The 19,262-nt window shown below is 51.8% G+C and overlaps 2 protein-coding genes across 17 annotated transcripts in view; one reads left to right on the plus strand and one right to left on the minus strand.

The window, feature by feature from the left end:
* Positions 1-10,981, minus strand: part of ANGPTL2 (angiopoietin like 2) — a 34,461-nt gene extending 23,480 nt beyond the window's left edge. Inside the window, exon 1 of the mRNA XM_036913909.2 lies at positions 10,506-10,981. The gene's annotated coding sequence lies outside the window, so the exon portion shown is untranslated. The remainder of the gene's footprint in view (positions 1-10,505) is intronic.
* Positions 1-19,262, plus strand: part of RALGPS1 (Ral GEF with PH domain and SH3 binding motif 1) — a 286,396-nt gene that overhangs the window by 182,283 nt on the left and 84,851 nt on the right. The gene's annotated exons all lie outside the window — the stretch shown is intronic.

Raw genomic sequence — 19,262 nt, forward strand, 5'->3', positions numbered from 1 at the left:
TTCTACTTTATTGAATTCTCACAATGTTTTTATAAGGTAGATACTGTTATTTTCCATTTTATAAGTGAGGAGATTGAAACTCAGAGAGGCTAAGCGACTAGCCTAAGATCACACAGCCAGATGTGAAAACCAGGCCTTGGGCCTGGTCTGATGTGCTCAAACCTTCAAACTCTTAAAACTACACAGAGATGTATTTAATATGGTTTTAAGTAGTAAAAAAAAGTATTAGCATCACCACTTTCTGATTTCACATTAATTTATGCTTAAATAACAACCACAGCACAGAACCTACAGTTTCTGTCTTTCCTGCTCCTTTGGGGGCTTCTGTGATGAGCACCCGTGTCCAGGCACCGCCGTGTGCCGGCTAGTGGGTGATTGCAAGACAGACCCTGCACTCCCTGGACTGGGCTGTTTCCTGCTTGAAGGAGAAAGCCCAAGCGTGGTTTCAACGGCCAGCTCAGGCCAAGGAGGGGCCTTTTGGGCCTTTTGGGCCGGGAGAGAAAGGTGTTCGGGAGCCTCTGGCTTGGGCTGGGCTACGAGGTAGGGCTGCAGTGACGTTAGTGGAAACCAGGCTGAGTTTGTGAGTGTTTGCCTGGTTTCCAAGCCGCCAGCAGCCACGCCTGACCCAGAACAATGGGGAGGAGCACCTCCGGCCAGGGCAGGCCTGCCAGCACTGCCTCCCCACAGGACGCTCACCTGGGGTGGCTGGTGACAAACGCCTCTCCCTGCCAGCTGGTGCCGGTGCCGGTGCCGATGCTGATGCTGGTGAGGGCCCCAGCCTTGGCCAAGAAACTGCCGGAGGCCCAAGGAGGCATCTTGGCTCCAGGAAAGGGTTGGCTTCCAAACCTTTCCAGGCCTCAAGACCTGGCAGGGTGGCACCGCTTGTCATTGAGGTCTGTCCCTGCCCAGGTGTGGGCTCTCGCGGCTTCCTGGGCAGAGCTCTGTGCCTTTAGACTTGAGATCCTGAAAGCTGAGCCCCCTCTGTGAATTAGGGTGATCCAACCCTTCTTGCACATTAGCCAAGGAACGTGGAAGTGCCTCCAAAACGAGAGGTGGGAGTAACATGCTAGTGGTAGCCAAGCCAGGGCGACAGGAGTGCTGTCGATGCACAGGCAGCATGTCCAGGCCTTCACATCACCCAGAGGAGACGCCTCGATTAATTATCCCATTTCCCAGAGGAGGAGCTTGCTCCATGTCACAGAGCTCGGCTCTGGCCAGGAGGTCCATCAGGCCTCACGTCCCAGCCCTGAAGCAGGCTGCTGATTAGACCGCATCCTCACTGACTTGGTGTCCCCAGCATCTCACACAGCGCTGGGCAGAGTGGGGAGGCAAGAGACACAAGCGCAGTCAAAGACTATGCTATCTTTAAAGAGCTTTTCTTGTGATTGTTCAGTTAAAAAGATGACCCATCTTGACAGTGACCACTCGTACACAAGGCCCTTTGCGTACACGTTATCTCATGTAATCATTACAACATGCAGAGTAATAGTAGTAGTAGACTGTTTTGAGGGCTAGGAAACTGAGGCTTGAAAGGTGTCAAGTATGTTGGCCAAGGTGGCATGGCTGGTGGTGTGACCCAGCTTGAAGCTGCACAATTGTGGACCTTACTGTTCCATTCCTTTGGGGCTGCGCTTAGTGGGAGTGAACTGGAGCTGACTGGGTTGCAAGGAGGTAGGCAAGGAACTGTGCTGGGTACCTGATGCCCCATCGTGGGTAATATGCGAGGGTGCTATTCCCCCCATTTTATAAATGAAGACCCTGAAAGCCAGACAGGCTGAATGACTTGCCCAGAAGCCGCGTGGCAGGTGAGAGCCAGAGTCGATCCAGCCTAGCGCTTGGGTCAGCCGGACACCAAGGGCTGTTCTCTCTGCACTGCCTTAGCCTTGGAGTCATTTATTTTCCTTAAAGATTCCAACCCCCCTCCTCCACTTCTTGCTAGTTTGGCAGTCCTTAATGGGCAGTAATGAGTTTGTTTACTTTTGCTCTCTTGATATTTATTCAGCTAATTGCATCTCAACAGAAATAACCCCCAGCATTCTAGCCATTTTAGGCCTGGAGAACTCAGCCGCAGTCACGGTGGTGCTCCTCAGCTCCTTCCTATGACCAACAAAGAAAAGCAAAGCCAACTGTTTTCCTTGGCTTTGAAATAAAAATAAAAATGATTCTTGAAATCGCTTTTCCACATTGTATTGTGAGGAGTTTCCACTAGGCATGGGTTTCCCTCCCCACCAGTGGGGCTGGCGTGACCGAGCCACGTGGTGGCCTCCGCACACTGGGAGGCAGCCTCCCCTGGGCTTGGGTCCCACCCAGCCGCTGATGGGCGGCTTTGAGCGTCCCTGCTTGGCCTTGTGCGGTGGGGCCACACGCCGCGTGTCCACGTTCCACTCAGCACCCCAGCACTGTAGCTCAGGCACGGGGCCACTGTGTGGGAAGAATCGTTTTTATAAGAGGGAGCTGTGCGTCCTGTCCTGGGGCTGATGCTGGGGGTACCCCTGCCCTGGGGGTACTCTTGTGAGTTCTCACCCCAAAAGTGAGGAATGTGAACATTTCAAATACTGAAAATAATATAACTACAGCCAATTATTACTATGACCCAAATACTTTATATACATTATCATCCTTAATCTTCCCCAAAGCCCTGCGAGGGAAACCCTGGTATTTCAGGGCTGCCGTGCATGGTGACCCAAGTTGTGCACTGTGCAACTCTAGGGAACACAATTCACAGTCATTATCTTTGTAGTTTTGTGTATTTATATTACAGAGATTTTCTGATTACTACAAAGAGACTTTTAAGGCTAATAGCAGGGCTGACTATCCTGATTTGCAGGTGAAGAAACTGTTGAGATTTGAAGACCATGAGTCATTTTGCCCAAAGTCACCAAATTACTAAGTAGCAGAGCTAGTGACAGAACCCCCAAATAGACCGTGCTGAAAGTACAGAAACAAAAGTGCCAAAGTGACAGGAAACTCAAAAGAGATCGTTCTCTCCCTTTCCCCACAGGCAGGGGGAGAACAGGAGAGATCCGGGGCTCCCCAGCACTACTGACCCCATTGAAACCCCCGAGTGGCACCCGGCCCTCAGAGTGGGGTTCCGTCATCATTCCCGGTTGTTATCCTGCCGGAAGCACTCACAGAACCCACTCCCCAATCCCCAGCCTGCTCCGCCCCATCCTTCTGTGATCACAGGTGAAGTCCAGGTATTATCCAGGCTGGCACATTGCAGGAGGCCGACCAGCGGGCCTCTGCCAAGTCAGTGAGGGGATCTGGAGCTGCCATCTGGCCCCGCATGTGTCTGGCTGGCCCCTGAAGTCTGGGTTCTGGGGAACGAGGAACCTGAGCTGTGCTTGAGTGAGTCTGATGGACCTGAGCATGAGTCATGATTGGTAAGCCAACATTAGGTCAGAAAAGAGAAAGACTACAACTTGGAAGTTGATAAACAGTATTTCCTACTAAAGCTAGTTGAGATGTGTGGTGTGTGCCAGAGGGGTGGTACCCAAACCAATTGGTAATCCAGGATTGGTAGGAAAGATCCAGATAAAGGAAAATTCCAGAAGAAAAGGCCCTAGAGGGCCCACTTGACAACATGATCAGTAGTACAGATAACAGCTGTCATGTGTTTGTTCATGTGTTTGTTGTGAACTTAATGTGTGCCCAGCTGTGCTCTGTCTCTTTGGCACTTACAACCCTATGAATAGGGTACCATATAACCTAGTTGGCTAATAGTGCCCCCTTTAACTCTCAAAAGTATCCTGATTGGATAACAAATTGTATGGTTCCCTCACCTAAATGAAGAATATTATTATCTGTATTTTGCAATAGAGGAAACCTGGGTCCAGAAAGGTTAGGTCACCTGCCTAAGGTCCCTTGGAGTAGATGTCAGGACTGGGATTGTCCACTGCAAGGTCTATGCTCTTACTTCCATCAAGATTGTCTCTCCAGTCAGTACGAGTAAAAGGTGCCTGTGTCTGCTTAATGGCCAGGATGCAGATTGCTTTTTAGTCTCTGTTGACTGAACAGTAGAAATAGCTTTCAGGTCAGCACAAGGGTGAGTTTTGTTAGATGTTAGAGACAGCTCCTTGGTCACACAAGTGGTGAGACCCCAAATGGGCATCTAGGATGAGCGGTGGCATCCTCACCTTAGACAACCTGGAGAAGGGACGGTGCATCATTGTGCTGAGTGATTCACCACCAGCCTGGAGGCCAGGGAGAGAATAGCCACATCTCCACCTGCCATCCCCTCCCGGCTAGGATCCTGTGAATCATTTCCCACTATGTGGGCACCTGGGGGGTCTGGAGCCAATTCCCGGACCCTGCCCGCTCAGCTCTTATAAGACCTTCAAATGAGCCATTTGTTCATCCATCCGGCCTTCCGTCCATTCAGCCTTCCCAGCCAGTTGCCATCGTGCATTGCTGTGGTCTGGGTACAGCCTTCTCATGGGTGATGGGAACACAGGCATGAGCCAGAGAAGCAGGTAGTGTGGGATCAGACACTGCCTGGAGGAGTGGCAGTGAGGCCTGGAAGCCCCGGGCTCTTGTGCTCCTGCCACTGGAGATTTGGTGGCTCCTGGAAAGGGCTGAGTTCACAGAGGAGGCAGGCTGTGGTCATACTGTGAGATCACAGGGTTATGGAGGATGTGGTTGGGCAGTGGGGAGATGATGTCTTTGCCAGGGGCACAAGGATGCTGCTGTTACTCTTTCATGGTGCATTATTTGGGAACCATTTTGAGATTCCCCCAAAGCCTGTGCACTAAGCCCTCTGTGCCAGGAGCCTCAGCCAACGGAGCAGAGGCGGGGCGAGTCTGCAGAAGCCATTTCAGAGCCCAGCTTCTGAGTTGGCTGCTGCATTTCCAGCAGTGGCTGGTGTGCTCTGGAGCCCTGGAACTGGGGGAGCCTCAGATGAGAGGGAGAACTGGGTAGATGGTGCTGCCCCAGGGTGGCTTCCTGGGAAATGTGGACCTTGCCGGGAGCTGCTGTTCTGGACCAGGCTGAGTGGTTGGCACCAGGGCCATCTTGGCCTGTTGGCATGGGCTCATCCCTTGAGCAGTGTGACCAGAACTTTTTGTGCCCACTTCATAGATCCCAGCAACTCTGTAAGGCAGGGGTATGATTAGCCCCATTTCACAGATGAGGAAACAGAGGTAAGGGATGAGGTCACTTGCCCAGGGCCACAGAGCTCCCAAGTGGTGGAGCTGGACTTGGAACCAGGACTGTCTACTCTGGAGCCAGGTTCCTTAACTGCTGGGTCCTAACCAGCCTCCCTGCCTCGGCTGCTCTCTCCCCTGCACTCCACATCCCAGGCAGCTCTAGGCCTGCCTTCCTAAGACCCGCATCTGGCCACATCCGTGTCCTGCTTACAAACAGAGCCCATGTTGCTACAGCTTCCTGCCTTTGCAAACACCGTTCTTTTTGCTCAGCACCTTCCTCCATGTCCAGCCTGATGCACACCTGTCTTCCTTCCTGAGCTGACCTCACGAGACCACCTCTCTGGGAAGCCACCTTGTGCAGTGAGGTCCCCCTACCCCCAGCTCCTGGGAACTGCTGTGGCTACTTCTGTCACGGCATTCAAGACACGGCTTGTGCCCACCTAGTGACCTACATCCAGAATGTGAGCTTTCCACCCGCAGGGTCAGGGCAATTCCTCTCTGAATACCCAAAAGCCAGGATGGCACTTGGGTTAATAAATAGGAATTGAAGGATTTCTTTCATTAAATATATATCCTAGGCATTTCCCCTGTCAGCCACTGTGCCAGGGGCCAGCAGGAGCAAGGCAGGGCCCTGCCAAAGGGCCCACAGTAGTAGGTGGGGCAGAGGGCAGGCCTTAGTAACCCCGAGTGATTAGTGCCCTAATGGGGTGGCTCAGGGGGCTGGAGGGGCACCTAATCCAGCTGGGGTGGGGACCGGGGGTGGCACGACATGGGAGGGGAGTGTCCCAAAGGAGATCTTGGCTGGACAACACAGAAGGAAATAGTGTGGCACCCTGGGGTTAAGAGGCTTTTGCCTGGGTCCGAGGCTTGCTTCCTTCATTCATTCACTCATTCATTCTGCAGATCCCTTCTCTGCCTGGCTCCAAGTGGGCACTGGAGGCTCATCTGTGACTAAGAGATACAACCTTTCCCTCGTGGAGGTTGGAGTGGGGACACTCAGGCAGGATTTGGTCATTTCTGGAGCAGGGTGTGTTGTCAAGCACCTCTCAGAGGTAGAACGGAGTTCGTTCTGGATGTTTCCAAGGTGGTCTTGGGCCTGCCTCTCTGGAGGTCTAGGCAGCAGGGGAAGGCTGAGGCTCTGTGGCTTCTGGCCCCATAACAGGCTTGTTTCATCGAAGAATAGACCTAACACAATAGCTCGATTGTGAAAGGCCTGGCTCCCCCACCCTACATATTAACATTTCTGTGATTAGAATGTGTCTTTATAGTTGGTGTGTACATGTAACAACCAACATTGTGACCTTTGCCCCACACCCCCACCAAGTCTGCTATTAAATCAGTCATGTGACTTACTGTAGATGTGGAGGAATACAGTTTTGTCTTAGAAGCTACCCTCAGAGTGAGATTCTGATGTGACCTATCTATCACCACAGACTCCAAGCTGCCAGTGGGTGAATAACCCTTCTATTTGGGGCATTTTAAATAAATTCACAAAAAAGAATGCTATTCAATGAATTGATTCATTCTTAAGATTTCCGCATGTGTTTGTCCAGGGTGGCCGTGGGCTGGGGTAGAATAAGCCAGATCTGGGTTTGAATCCTTGCTTTTTGGCCCTCTGGTGGAGAGCCCTTAGCACAAGTTCTGCATCCTCTGAGCCTCGGTTTCCTTCTCTGTACAATGGAGACAGTACCACCCACCTTGCAGGACCCTCACAGTTCCACACGTCTCGACCTGTTGTGCATTTGCGTGATTATTAGATTCATCTTCTGCCTCCATCCACTGGGCCGTGGGCCTGTGAAGCAGAGCGCCTCCACCAGCTGACTGCTGTCAGCTGAGGCCATTTCAGATGAAATGGGGAGTGAATCAGGGAGAGGCCAGACTCTGAATGTACCTGCCTTGGGTGGAGCTGCTGTCCGTTTGTTCAGATGTAACTACCAGCTGCCACCACCCTGATATCTCTCAGGAATTGCTCAAGTGTGGCTCAGTGTAGACTGTGAGGACCCGTGCTCTGATTCTATAGCCCTTGGAGCCTCCGAGTAGGGATGTAAGAAATGCATGAATGGTGTCTTAGACACATTGGTGAACATTTGCCCAATGCTCTGCCCGCTGAGGGTGGTGCCAGAATTCTGGGACATGGGGAACAGCAGCACAGAGCACCAGGTGTGTGGGTTTCTGGAGTTACACAGCCTGGCTTGGAATCCAGTTCCACCTCTCATTGACTGTGCTACTACAGGCATGCTGGGAGGCTCGTCAGTAAGAGAAGTGGCAATAATGCCAGTTCTGTCTCAGAGGCGGGCTTTTATGACAAGTAAATGATGCAGCGGAAATGGGTAGGTATGTGATTTTCAGATGGAGTGGTGCAGCATTCTATAGGACAGTGACCAAAACAGACTTGGCTGCTGGGGGCACTGGGCAAAGATGCAGCGACAGGGGCACTGGGCAGGGATGCTAACTTCAGGAAAAGAGAAGTTAACTTGCTTTGAACAGGGCAGTGGAGTGACATGGGGAAAGGCATGGACATTGGGGCCAGATTGACTAGGGTTCAAGTCCCACACAATCACCAACCGTGTGACCTTGGGCAAGATACTTAACCTCTCTGAGCCTTAGTTTTCTCATCTGTAAAAGGGGTTGTTAAAATAGAGTCTACTTCCTCAGGTTGTATTGAGGATGAAATGAGATGATGCACATGCCTTGTTTAGCCCCATGGGTACTTAATAACTCATGTGAGATGAGGTGTGGATGGAGGAAGGACTTAGCTGCTCTGCCTGTGAGCTTATGGCAGAAGCGTGCAGTCCTCCTGGGCCATGTGCTTCACACATTTTTGTCTGTTCCGCCACGACTGCCTTCACTGAGGAATAGTTAATCTAATTTCCGTTCATCAGGGCTGTGAGGTTGGTCAGAGCCCCCGCTCGGCCTGGGCTGTCCAGGGAGCCTGGTGAGCCGCTGCTGCTCTGGGCTGGGGCAGAGAGACCCGCTGCTCTGCCAGAGGCCTTGTGCTACAGAAGCAGATATTCAACATCAGCTTTTCGGCGTGCTTCCAGGAGCTCAGGGAGCCCACTGAGGCCTCTGGAGCCCCGGGAGGGAGGCTGCTCCCTGGGTGAGAGGCGTGGCTGGTGTGAGATCCACCAGACTTGTAGGGAAGGACAAATACTACATGTGACTTCACTTACATGTGAAATCTTAAAGACAAAACAAATAAACAAACAAACAAGATAGAGACTCATAAATAACGGAGAACAGACTGGGGGTTCAATAGGGGAGGCAGGTGAGGGGATGGGTGGAACAGGTGAAAAGGGAAAAAATTGGAATCTTTGATGTCTTGATGTGGGTGATGGTTGCATGAGTGTTTACACGTGTCAGAATCCAGTGAGCTGCATGCTAAGATTTGTTCATTTTATGTTTGTACCTCAACAAAAAAAGAAAAACAAAAGGTCCACCAGACTTGGCCACCACGGAGCCAGGCTTGGTGATGGGGGTACAGCTTGGGGGGGGTCCTTGCCTCCCGCTCTGCATCCCCAGGACAGGCCTGGCCTCAGGGGTCCTGCTCCGGGGACCTCTTGCAGTCCCCTCTCCTCACCCGCGTGGTTTTGGTGGAGGGACGGGCAGGCAGACCAGTTGAGTCCCTGTGGTGAGAGGGTGCTCTTGCTGGGCTGGTCGCCTCTGCAGCTCCTGGGGTGCTTCGGGCGGTGCGTTTGCACACCTCCCTCATGTGGGCTTTCAGGTCCCAGACAAGCTCAGACATAAGCCCCCCTTGGGCTCCTGTGCGGACCTCTGGTGTGGGTGGCAGTGGCAGCCGCGGCATTGGCCTGGCCTTGTGGGGTCCATGACAGCCCTAGCAGGATGTATCCAGGGCAGAAAGAGTCCGGGTCTCTTCTCCTCCCTCTCTGCAGTCCTGGTTGTTGTGGTTCATGCTACTCCGTGACTAACATTGTCCGAGGGTTTGCCGCACACCAGACACTGAACTAAGGCCTCCTGGGACAGGAGCCCATGGCCCATGTGCTCCTCCTAGAAAGCAGCGGAATGTGGTTCGGAGTGCTGGGTTCCAGCTTGATGCTGTCACTAACTAACTGTGTGGCCTTCGGCACACCACTTAATGTCTGCCTCGGTTTCCTCACCTGTGAAATGATGATGAATAAATAGTACCTGTGTTATGTGTCCTGTGGATTCTACAGATTGGTAAACATCTTGCTCAGGCTAACTGCAATGTGAGTGTTAGCTATTACTAAGGGATGGGCACTATTACTGTCCCATTTTATAGATAAGGAAACTGAGGCCTGGAGAGGCTTTGTGTTCTGCCAGAGTCATCTGGCTTGTAAGTAGAACAGCTGGGATTTGAACCTACCTCGTGAGCACTGCCTTACTCTGCCACAGTTTGGAAAAATACACGTGGGGAGCCTTTGGCCAGCTTCGGAAGTGGCATTCTCAGCTTTCCTCAGAGCCGCAGTGAAAGGAGGTCCTTTTCTAAGTAACTGAACTGGCCTCTGGGAGCTCTCATAGTCCCACAGCAGAGGCAATAGCTGCTGACCCGTGACACACATATCGCAGAAGGAGAAGGGAGGGATCAGTGAAGAATTTCTGTTTGGAAATGTTATCTAATGCTGAGCCCTTTCAAGGGACTGGGAATGTGGAGCCTGGCTGTCCCCCCTGCTGGGTGCTGGGGAGCCTGGTCCTCCCCTGTTGCCCTGGCACGTACAGCCTACAGGAGACCTGGGGCGCCTTCCAGGGCTGGGAGGGGTCAGGTGTCCTGGGACCTGCAGGGAGAGGCAGGCAGCCCTTCGCCCTGAGTCACGGTGCCGGAGACATCTGGCTGCTGTGTCCCTCTGGCCCTGGGCCCCTGTGCTCCTCTCCTCCCCAGCCACCCACCTCAGCCAGGATCCCCAGCTCTCGGCTTGCTCAGGATAGGTTGCTTTTGCTTTCGCCTCAGCACAGTCTCTAGCCAGGGTGCCTAGGAACCCAAACCTGAAATACGACTTCTGGGTCCTTGGGCCACGGCTGCCGCCAGCTCCTCCTCTGGGGCGCACACCTCAGGCACACCCCTACACACAGGCACATGCCCCGGCTGCGGAGCCGTGCCCCAGAGCCGCCTGCCTTCACCCCAAAGGCTCTTTGTCTGAAGGAGAGTGGGGCTTACGATGAGGTCCTCAAAACCCCAGCCCACAGTCCCACACCCCCGAGCACACCCTCTGCCCAAGTGTACAGGTCCTGCCCTGGCAGATGCCTTGTTGGGCTCCAGGGAGCCACCCCCTCTGGGGTCCAGCTCACCCCACACAGACGGAGGGGTCAGAGTTCTTGAACCCTGGACGTGGGACCAGCTGCTGCCCCTCGCCCCTGTCCCGCAGTGCTACGGAGCTGGCCCCTTACCTCTTCTCTCCTGCTCGGCTCCTGGGGCCGCTCCTCACAGGCTTCGCCCCAGCCGTCAGCAGGGCAGCCCATCCATGGCCTGCAGGCAGGGTCCCCGAGGTGCCTCCCTGGCCTCTGCTTGCTCTGCTCTGCCTCCACAGAGGGCTCTGGCCGCAGATGGGGCGGGGGCTGCCCGCGGGTCCTGCTGGGGCTGCTCACAACCTGCCTTCTCGCCCCGCTGGGGCCCGTGGCTGCCTCAGTGCCATGCTCTGCAGGTTGGGACTCAGGCAGCTGGGCTTAGGGCTCGGGGTCCATCCTCAGGCTGTCTGCAGCAGCCTCATTTGAACTCCCAACTCCTTTGTGGAGCCTTTACATGCTGCCGGAGGAAACTGTGAGCACAGCCTGACCCTGGTTGGCTGCAGGCGCTTCTCTCCACCCACCAGTGCAAGAGGATCCCCCAGGCCCCAGAAAGGCTCCGGGCCTCCCCTCAGCCCAGACAGAGGCGGGCCGCCCAGTGATGTCACACTAGCTCCGGCCCCAGCTGGCCTGGCCCCTCCCGCCCCAGCCCGCGTTGGCGGCCTCACCAGGTCCCCTCCTTCCTTGGCATGAGCAGCCTGGCCAGCTCCGCTCCCTGGCCCGCCCCTCCCAAAAGCCTGGGTAGCTCCTGGTGCGCTGTGCTGAGGCCGAGAGCTCCCTTCCCCTCTGACTCAGGTAATGGGTTTAGATCTGTTCCAGCCGTGCGGGCAGCAGGGAGCCGGGCCTCCTCCTGGCTCACTGCCTCACCCACGCACTGCCCCCCCAGAACCCCAGGTGGGGCAGCCCCACACAGATGGCCAGTCCTCATCAGCTGTCCTTCTTAAAGGCCACCCCCCCTCATATCTGAACCCTGGGGAGGGAGCCCAAAGCTGTCTGCACAGAAGCCAGCAGGATCTGTGCTGGGAAAGTTGGCCAGAGGCAGGGGCTGAGGACAGTGGCAATACCAGAGACTGGGGGTGGAGGCAGCACTGGAGAGCCGCTCTGTCACTTCCCACCCAAGCGGTCTTGGTCAGGTCACCTCACCTCTCTGGGCATCCCTTTCATGCATCAGTAAATGAGCTGAGACTAGTAATCTACCTCCAAGCACTGCGCTGAGGATTCTGTGAGGTCATGCGAGAAAGGGCTCGGCACGGGGAGAGTCACCTCAGCGGCCCGAATGCAGAACTCTGTTGTTGGGTGGGCCAGGGGTGGGCTCCCAGAACCTCTGCTGTGACCTCCATCATCCTCTTTGAGAAACAAATAATGGGGGTTCACCAGTCCTCAGTACGGAGTCAGTCACTGATGCGGAGCTTGTAAATGTTTACGGTCAGAGGAGGTGGAGAAGCAGGAAGGACAAGCTGGCACCGGCCCCCAAAAGCAGGCAATCCTGCAGACTCAGCAGCGGCAGGCAGAGGAGGGGGAATGGCGGGTACCAGGAAGCACGCGGTGGGGTGCAGGGTTGTCCCTCTGCCTGGGCAGCAGGTGAATATTGGTGGTGGCTCTTCTTTCCTTTAGAAAATAATTGGTGATGGTGGTGGTAGTGGTGATGATGTTTGGGTACAAACTGGGAGAAAAGCTTCAGTGGGGGTCTCCCTACCCCTGGGCCCAGTGAATTGTGCCGCTGGTCCCTGGGCAAGCGGGTGCACCCTGGTCTTCCTGCCTCTGGGTCACCACTCCTGTCGGTGCAGAGAGCAGACTTTCCTTCTTGCTTCAGCTTCTCCCACCGCCTTGAACTTGCTCCCTTTCCATCTGTCAGTCCTGTCTGTTTTTAGGTGAGTCTTTGCCGGAAGACCCCAGTATCTTACAGCTCACTTCAGCCAGACAGGACTGGACAGAAATCCACCACACACCTGCTGTGGGGGTGAAGATGCCTTCCCAGTCTGTGGGTTCTCCAGAGGGCCTGGAGGGCCCCGGGGGCCCCGGTGGAGCCACGCAAGGTGGGGCCGTGGTGGGCTGGGGGCTCAGGATCAGCAAGAGCACACAGGCTGGAGCTGGATTCTTCTCCCTGAGCTGCTCACCGCTTCTCCTTTCCCTTGACAGCCTGGAGGCTGGCATATTTCCTTCTTTTCATCTCCAGGATGTGTTCACAGTGCACAGCCTGGGCACCTGCTCTGAGCTAACCCCAGGAAGCCAAAGTCCCTGACTCACAGAGTTCGCAGTCAGAAAGGAGGCAGACAGATGGACTGGGGCGTATAAGGCGTGCTGGGCACTGAAGGAACATCTAAGCAGGGGGCCTGGTTACACCGGGGTGGGGCAGTCAGGGCAGGCTCCTGGGGGAAGCGAGGCTTCAGCTGGAACCTGAAGGACAGGTAGGAATTAGAGGCCGTGAGGTTGGAGAGAAGATGGACGGAGCAGAGACAATACTGTGTAAAGACCATGTGGCAGACCTTTATAGACAATACTGTGTAAAGACCTTTCAAAGATGGCCCAGCAATATCTCCCAGTTCACAGTGAGAACTTGACATTCCTTCTATTGAGAGGTAGGGTCTCCACCACCTAGCCTGGAAGCTGGGTGAGTTTGTGACTTGCTTATAGCCAGTAGAATGCAGTGAAGTGACATGACCTGACTTCCAAGGCCGAGTGACATCAGGCAGTGCAGTCCCTGCCTTCTTCACTGGGACTCTCCCTTTTGGAGCCCTGAGCCACAGTCCAGCGACCCAGAAGCTGCCATGTGGAAGCCATGCATAGGTCCCAGCTGACAGCCAGCATCAACCCCAGACATGTGAGGCAAGATGCCTCTCGATGATTCCAACCCCTAGCCATGAGTCACCCCCAGCTAGAGAGTCTTCCTGCTGAGGCACCAGACATCCGGGGCACAGATAAGCCATTCTGCTCTTCCGTATCTGAATTCCTGACCTACAGAGTCCAGGAGGACAAGAACCTGGTTGTTTAAGTCTGCTAAATTTTGGTGGTAATTTGTTACACGGCAGTAGTAACTGGAACAGACCCTGAGGCAAAAGCAATTGCAGGGAGTTCTTTCAAGGAGCTGAGCAAAGTGTGTTTGAGAGAAGGGGAGTAGGGCAGGAGGTGAGCCTTGTTAGAGGTGGAAGTTTATCCCAAGGACACTAGGCAGCCTCTGAAAGGTTTTAAGCAAGAGAGTGTCCTGACTTGCTTTTATTTTTAAAAGGCCTCATTAGTTGTTGAGTGGAGACTGGATTGATAAGAGCTGCAAACAAGGCATCTGGAGCAAATAGGAGATGGTTGTAGCCATCCAGGTGAGATAAGAAATTAGAGACAGTGGGACCCATGGGTCGCAGAGGGAGGGGCGGTTTCCAGGACTTCCTCTCCCTCTGGAAATAGGTCCAGCCCAAGTGCTTTGATTACTAGAACAAATTTGCTTTCATAATTCAAAGTTCCTAGGATCCCATCAAGTAGTGGAGGAACACTGGAGTGGTGTTGTCCTGTTCACCTCTGCACAACCCCTGCCCCTCTGGTGGCCTTGGGGGGATGAGTACACTGCTGGGGAAGTTGAGCCATGGAGTGAAATTCTAGGTCTACCACTCAGTAGCTCTGAGCCTCACTGTCCTCATCTGTAAAATGGAGATGATTTATCTCATAGGGCTGATGTAAAAATTAAATATGACATGACACATTAAGGGTAAGACACACTGGCTACTACACAGTACATGTTCAATAAATGTTGGCTCTAGTACCTTTTGTTGCCTCCTGCACTGGGCTGTGAATTTCCTGAGTACTGGGGCATATGCAGGCCATGTAGAGCTCTCCTTTGGTACAGCCACATGCAGCAGAGCAAAAAAAACATGGCTAACTGGGGGAGGGTGAAGAGCCGTGGCTCAGGGTCTGTCAGATGGGCTTAAATCCCACCTCTGTCACTAACCGGGGCAACTTTCTTATCCTCTCTCAAACTTTGTTTCTGCATTTCAAAAGAGTGAATGGTAATGCTCTTCAGGGTTAGTGTGAGGGTTGAGAAAGCTGATGCACCTAAAGTGCTTAGCACAATGCCTGGCACTCAGCCAGCAGTTGCTCGGGAAATGTGTGCTCCTCCCTGCTCCCAGCGTCCTCCCCACATTACCCAGCACATCCTCATCAGACTTCTCTCTTGATGGCTCCTGCATCTCAGCATCCCCCTGACATCCCGCCTTGAAGAACACCATTCCTACATTTCCACCTGCCTGTTGAATTAAAGCATCATGTGACTAAGGCAGTTAAGCATCATGTGACTAAGGCAGTTAAGCGGAAGGGAATCTTCATTTTTCTTTTTATTATTCTTATCAGGGTGAAATATGTGTGATGTTTACATGATGGCGGAATAAAAAAAATCTTAATTATGTCCCATAATTTTTATAAATGATTTCATGTCTTATCACATTTCTGACATGTACAATTTTTTCTTCTGTTGGGGAATATTGGGATACTTGACTGAGATACCATGTATGTGGTGGTGGGAAGTGCATGGATAATGTATGTTACAGAGGTAAGTGTTTGCCAGAGGGCTTTGCTGTATCTTGCAACATCAGAGTCTCACTGGCATCTTAAGCTTCACATATCACAAACTGCCTTTTTTTTTTTCCTTCAGCATTTAAAAAATACCTTTCCATTGTTTTCTGGCCTATGTGGTTTCTGATGAGAAGTCAGCTCTCTTCCTTATTATTCCTGTGTACATAGTGGGTCTTTTCCCCTCTAACTTCTTTCAAGATTTCTTTTTTCCTTTGATTTTTAGCAATTTGACTGAGGTGTCAATAGGTGTGGTTTTCTTTGTACTTATCCTACATGGAGTTCACTGAGCTTCTTGGATCTATGAGTTGATCTTTTTCACTAAATTTGGGATTCTGTGTGGCAGTTTTTGGCCATTATCCCTTCAGATACTTCTTCATAATTCTCTCTCTCCTCTTCATGGTGTTGTCCCACAAGTCACTATTTACTTATTTTTCTTTTTTTTTTTTTCCTCTGTATGCTTCAGTTTGGATCATTTCTATTACTTTGTATTCAAGTTTGCTGATTCTTTCTTCTATAGTATCTAATCTGCTATTAATTTCATACAAAGTATGTTTTATATCAGGTACTGTGTCTTCTGGTCCTAGAATGTCCACTTGGTCTATTTTTATAGGTACCATTTCTCTTCTGAGATTTTCTATCCACTCATTTATTCTATCCTTTGTTTCCTAAAAATCCTGTACATATTTATAACAGTCATTTTAAAGTCCTTGTTTACTAATTCCAACATCTGGGTCATCAGTAGGTTTGATTTTATTGATTATGATTTCTTTTGATCATGAATCACATTTTCTTGCTTCTTCACATGTCTGTAATTTTTAAATTATATTCTGGACATTTTGAATAATACATTGAAAAGACTATATTTTATTGTCTTCCTCTAAAGAATGTTGTTTTGTTTCAGCAGGCATTTAAATTACCCGCATATTGTCTTGACCTTGTGGAGGCTTGGTTTTTAGGTTTTGTTCAAGTAGGTTTATTTTGGTTTTGTCCATAGTCCAAGGGTATTATCCTTATTCCTGGGCTTACTTGTAAGGCATGGCCTTTCTGGGATTAAATCAAAAGCTTTAAGTATTTGCTAAGTCTCTTTAACTTGGCAGAACTTGAAATCTGAACTCCCTCTTCCAGAGAGCTGCTGGACTCTCTGACTCCCAGCTACTACTTTCTTTTGAGATCCTTGGAGTCTCTCTCTATGTATACAATTTAGGGGTTAACTAAAGATGTGAGGGGAGTTTGTTTTTGGAACTTCCCGTGCTGTGACTCTTTCCTTTCTGGCATTTTCCCCTTCAATTTCCATTCTCAATGTCCAACCTCTTTCTCTTCTTCTCAGCCAGTAATACTGCAGCATTCTGTGTACGTTCTGTTCTCTTGTGCATCACCACAAACTGGGAAGCACCCTAGTGCGCCTCCAGTATTTCAGGGACCATGTCTTCTCCAGTTTCGGTTGCTTTGGGTTGTTCTCAAGTGCTTTCCCACAGTTTTTTTTTGCGTATTGTTCAGATTTCACCATTGTTACTGACCAGAAGTTTAGTTCAGTACAATCTACTCCTACATTTCAGGAACTGAAACTCCCCACATCCCAGTTGAATTTGTTTTCTCCCTCAAATATTTCCCCTGCTGCTGTCGTGCCCACCATAAACTTACCTAGCCAGTGGGTTGGTGATTCCTAGTTCACTTCTCTGCCCTCCCTGCTCTTAGCCATGGTCTGCTGGGAAATATTAGCCCTAGTAGTTTATAGACTGGATCATCTACCTGGGCACTAGAAGATGAAAAAAATGTATATTGTTCCCACAAGCCTTGTTAGAGCACCTTATGTAGCTACCTGTGATGTGCTAGGCACCAAGTTCAACATTTTATAGGTATCATTTTTCTGTCTTCTCAAAGCTGCTGAGAGAAGTATTACTGTTCTCTTCTAGTAACAAGAAGAGTGAGACTTAGCAGTGAAGTTCCTTGTACCAGACCACAAAGCAAGGAAGTAACGGCCCTGGGATCAAGACCTGTATCAAAGCTCTCGGGGACACGGTTGTCCTGAAAACCAGTTGCACTTCTTCCATTCTAACACTTTTTCTTGTTTTAAGATCTCTAAAATCAGGGTGCATTTTAAAGTTAATAGTATGTCAGGGTTTAATTGGCAGCATGTTTTCTTTTTTACTAGAACATGATACATTTAACAGTTGATGACTCCTCAGACTCAAGGGAGTGTGACCATTAGTGATGAAGTCTCCTTTAGTGATCAGGGGAGGTTGGCCCTTGGTTGAGGGGCAGAAAGTCAAAGCCTCTCCTCTCCTCGTCAGCTGTCTTGGAAAGGCCTCGGGGAGCGTCTGAGCATCAGGAAGCCCGTGGAACTGCCAACATCTCCCTCCATCCAGATTTAATAGAACAGCTGCTTCTACACTGAGAGGGAGCCAGCTGGCCCCCTCCTGTCCTGGAGGTGCTGTGGTACAGTCCTGTGACTCGCCCTGTGCCCAGCAGAGAGGCCACATGTTCCCTGGCCCTGGTGGGAAGTCGGGTTATCCTGTCCTGTCCAGTGTCACAGACGATGTCCAGGCATCATGGAAAGCCCTTTAGGACACTGTGTCTGTTGAATGCTTGCCAAACAAGGCTGTCCAGATGTCAGCACAGGGAGCATGCTCAGTCACCTGGCAGCTTTGAGAGCCTGTCCTTAGCTCCTGTACAACCCATTTCAGTCCCAACTTGTCAACCCACCTGCCAGGGCACAGAGTCAGAGCAGCACTTCTCTTCAAGTCTGGACATCACCTAACAGTCAGATACATTTTCTATTCAGTCAACAAATATTTATTAAGCCCAATCTGAGCACCAGGGTTTGGGCTCCGGGTCAATTTGCCCAAAGCCAATTTGCTGAGACTTTTAGTTGACTGGTATTCATTTTGTCTTCACAACAGTGTCTTTAGGAACGTGTCCTGGCCTTGTCCCTGCCCTCTCACACTGCAGCTGATGTGGGGGCCCTTCCCCAGGTTGGCAGACTGGGGAGCAGAGAGGGGACAGGTCGAGGTTCAATTTGCTGGTTTTCCTTGTATCTTATAACAAAAATGTCGCAGGAAATTCCCAAAGCTGTTTAAAATCATCCCATCTATATAAGATTTTTTAAAATTGTTGCTTTGGCAACAATTAAAAAAAAATTTTTTTTTAATTAAAAAGAAAAAGTTTCCTGTGTCTGCCAGGATCTCTGTCCCAAACAGGAGACAAGGGCAGTTTTGTGGTCGGTGGCAGAAGAAAACAACCCCTGTCGGATAGATAACTGCTGAAATTCTCGTCCTGGGGAGCAGCCGAGCTGTTGCTGACCTCTTATCTTTCCTGGGGCCCAAGGAGGCTGCTGAGAAGATAAATGAGGGCTTCTGGCAAGAGGCTGATGGAGTGTGCTTTCCAGGCACAAAGCCAGAGTGGGGTTACCAGGCAGAGGTGCTGGTGCTGGTGGGAGGTGGGCCGGTGTCACCAGAGAGGTCTGAGGGCAGCACCTGGACTGCCTTGTTCTGGGCTCTGTCCGGAGCGTCTTACTTGAAGCCTAGCGCAGAGAAGCACAGTAAATGTCTGCTGAATGCGAGCAGTCCGAACGAGCCCTCTGCGGCACATCCGGGGTTTCTGACTGGGTCGCGGGGTGAGGGCAGCACAGATTGTCATTCAGGAGTCTGGCTAAGAGGACGAGGGGGAAGAGAAGCAGGATAAGAAAGACAGCTGCCTTGACGTCGTGAGGCTGCATGCAGAACGCTGAGAGGCAGCCCAGGCCTGCCGAGAGCTGGCTGTGGGGCTCCCCCTACCCCCGTAACTCTGCACTCCACCCATCCGGCTCCCCGGTGCCCCTGCTCTGGCCATGCCCTCCCTGCTTCCCCAGGTGTAGGAAGGAAAGCAGTACCCATGAGGGGCCGGTCGGGACAGCGTGCCAGGTGTGCGTGGGGTAGTGGAGGACCGTCTGCTCGTTTTCCTGGCCGCCTTAGGTGGGTGACCATGGTGCTCCCAGAAGCACTCCCTTTGCTCCACCAGCAGCGCCAGTTCCCACAGTGCTTTGGCATTTCTTATCTCCCTCGAGCTTCACAGCCGACCTGGGAGTGGGGCAGACAGTACGTATTCCCTTTAGAGGTGAGGAGAACAAGACTGTGAAAACATAGTTGTTGTCATCATTTGCTTAGTGTTTACTATGTACTGTTCATTGTGGGGACCCGGCCACTCGTCGCACCTCACTGAATCTTCCGACACCGCTCAGAGCAGTGCTCCAGGCAGGGCCCCCGGGTGACTTCTGCAGGCCCGAGGCACCCGTCCTGTGAGCTCCTTCCTCTGTGAAAGATTAGAAAT

Source organism: Manis pentadactyla, chromosome 3, assembly GCF_030020395.1.
Source record: "Manis pentadactyla isolate mManPen7 chromosome 3, mManPen7.hap1, whole genome shotgun sequence".
NCBI classification, from domain to species: Eukaryota; Metazoa; Chordata; class Mammalia; order Pholidota; family Manidae; genus Manis; species Manis pentadactyla.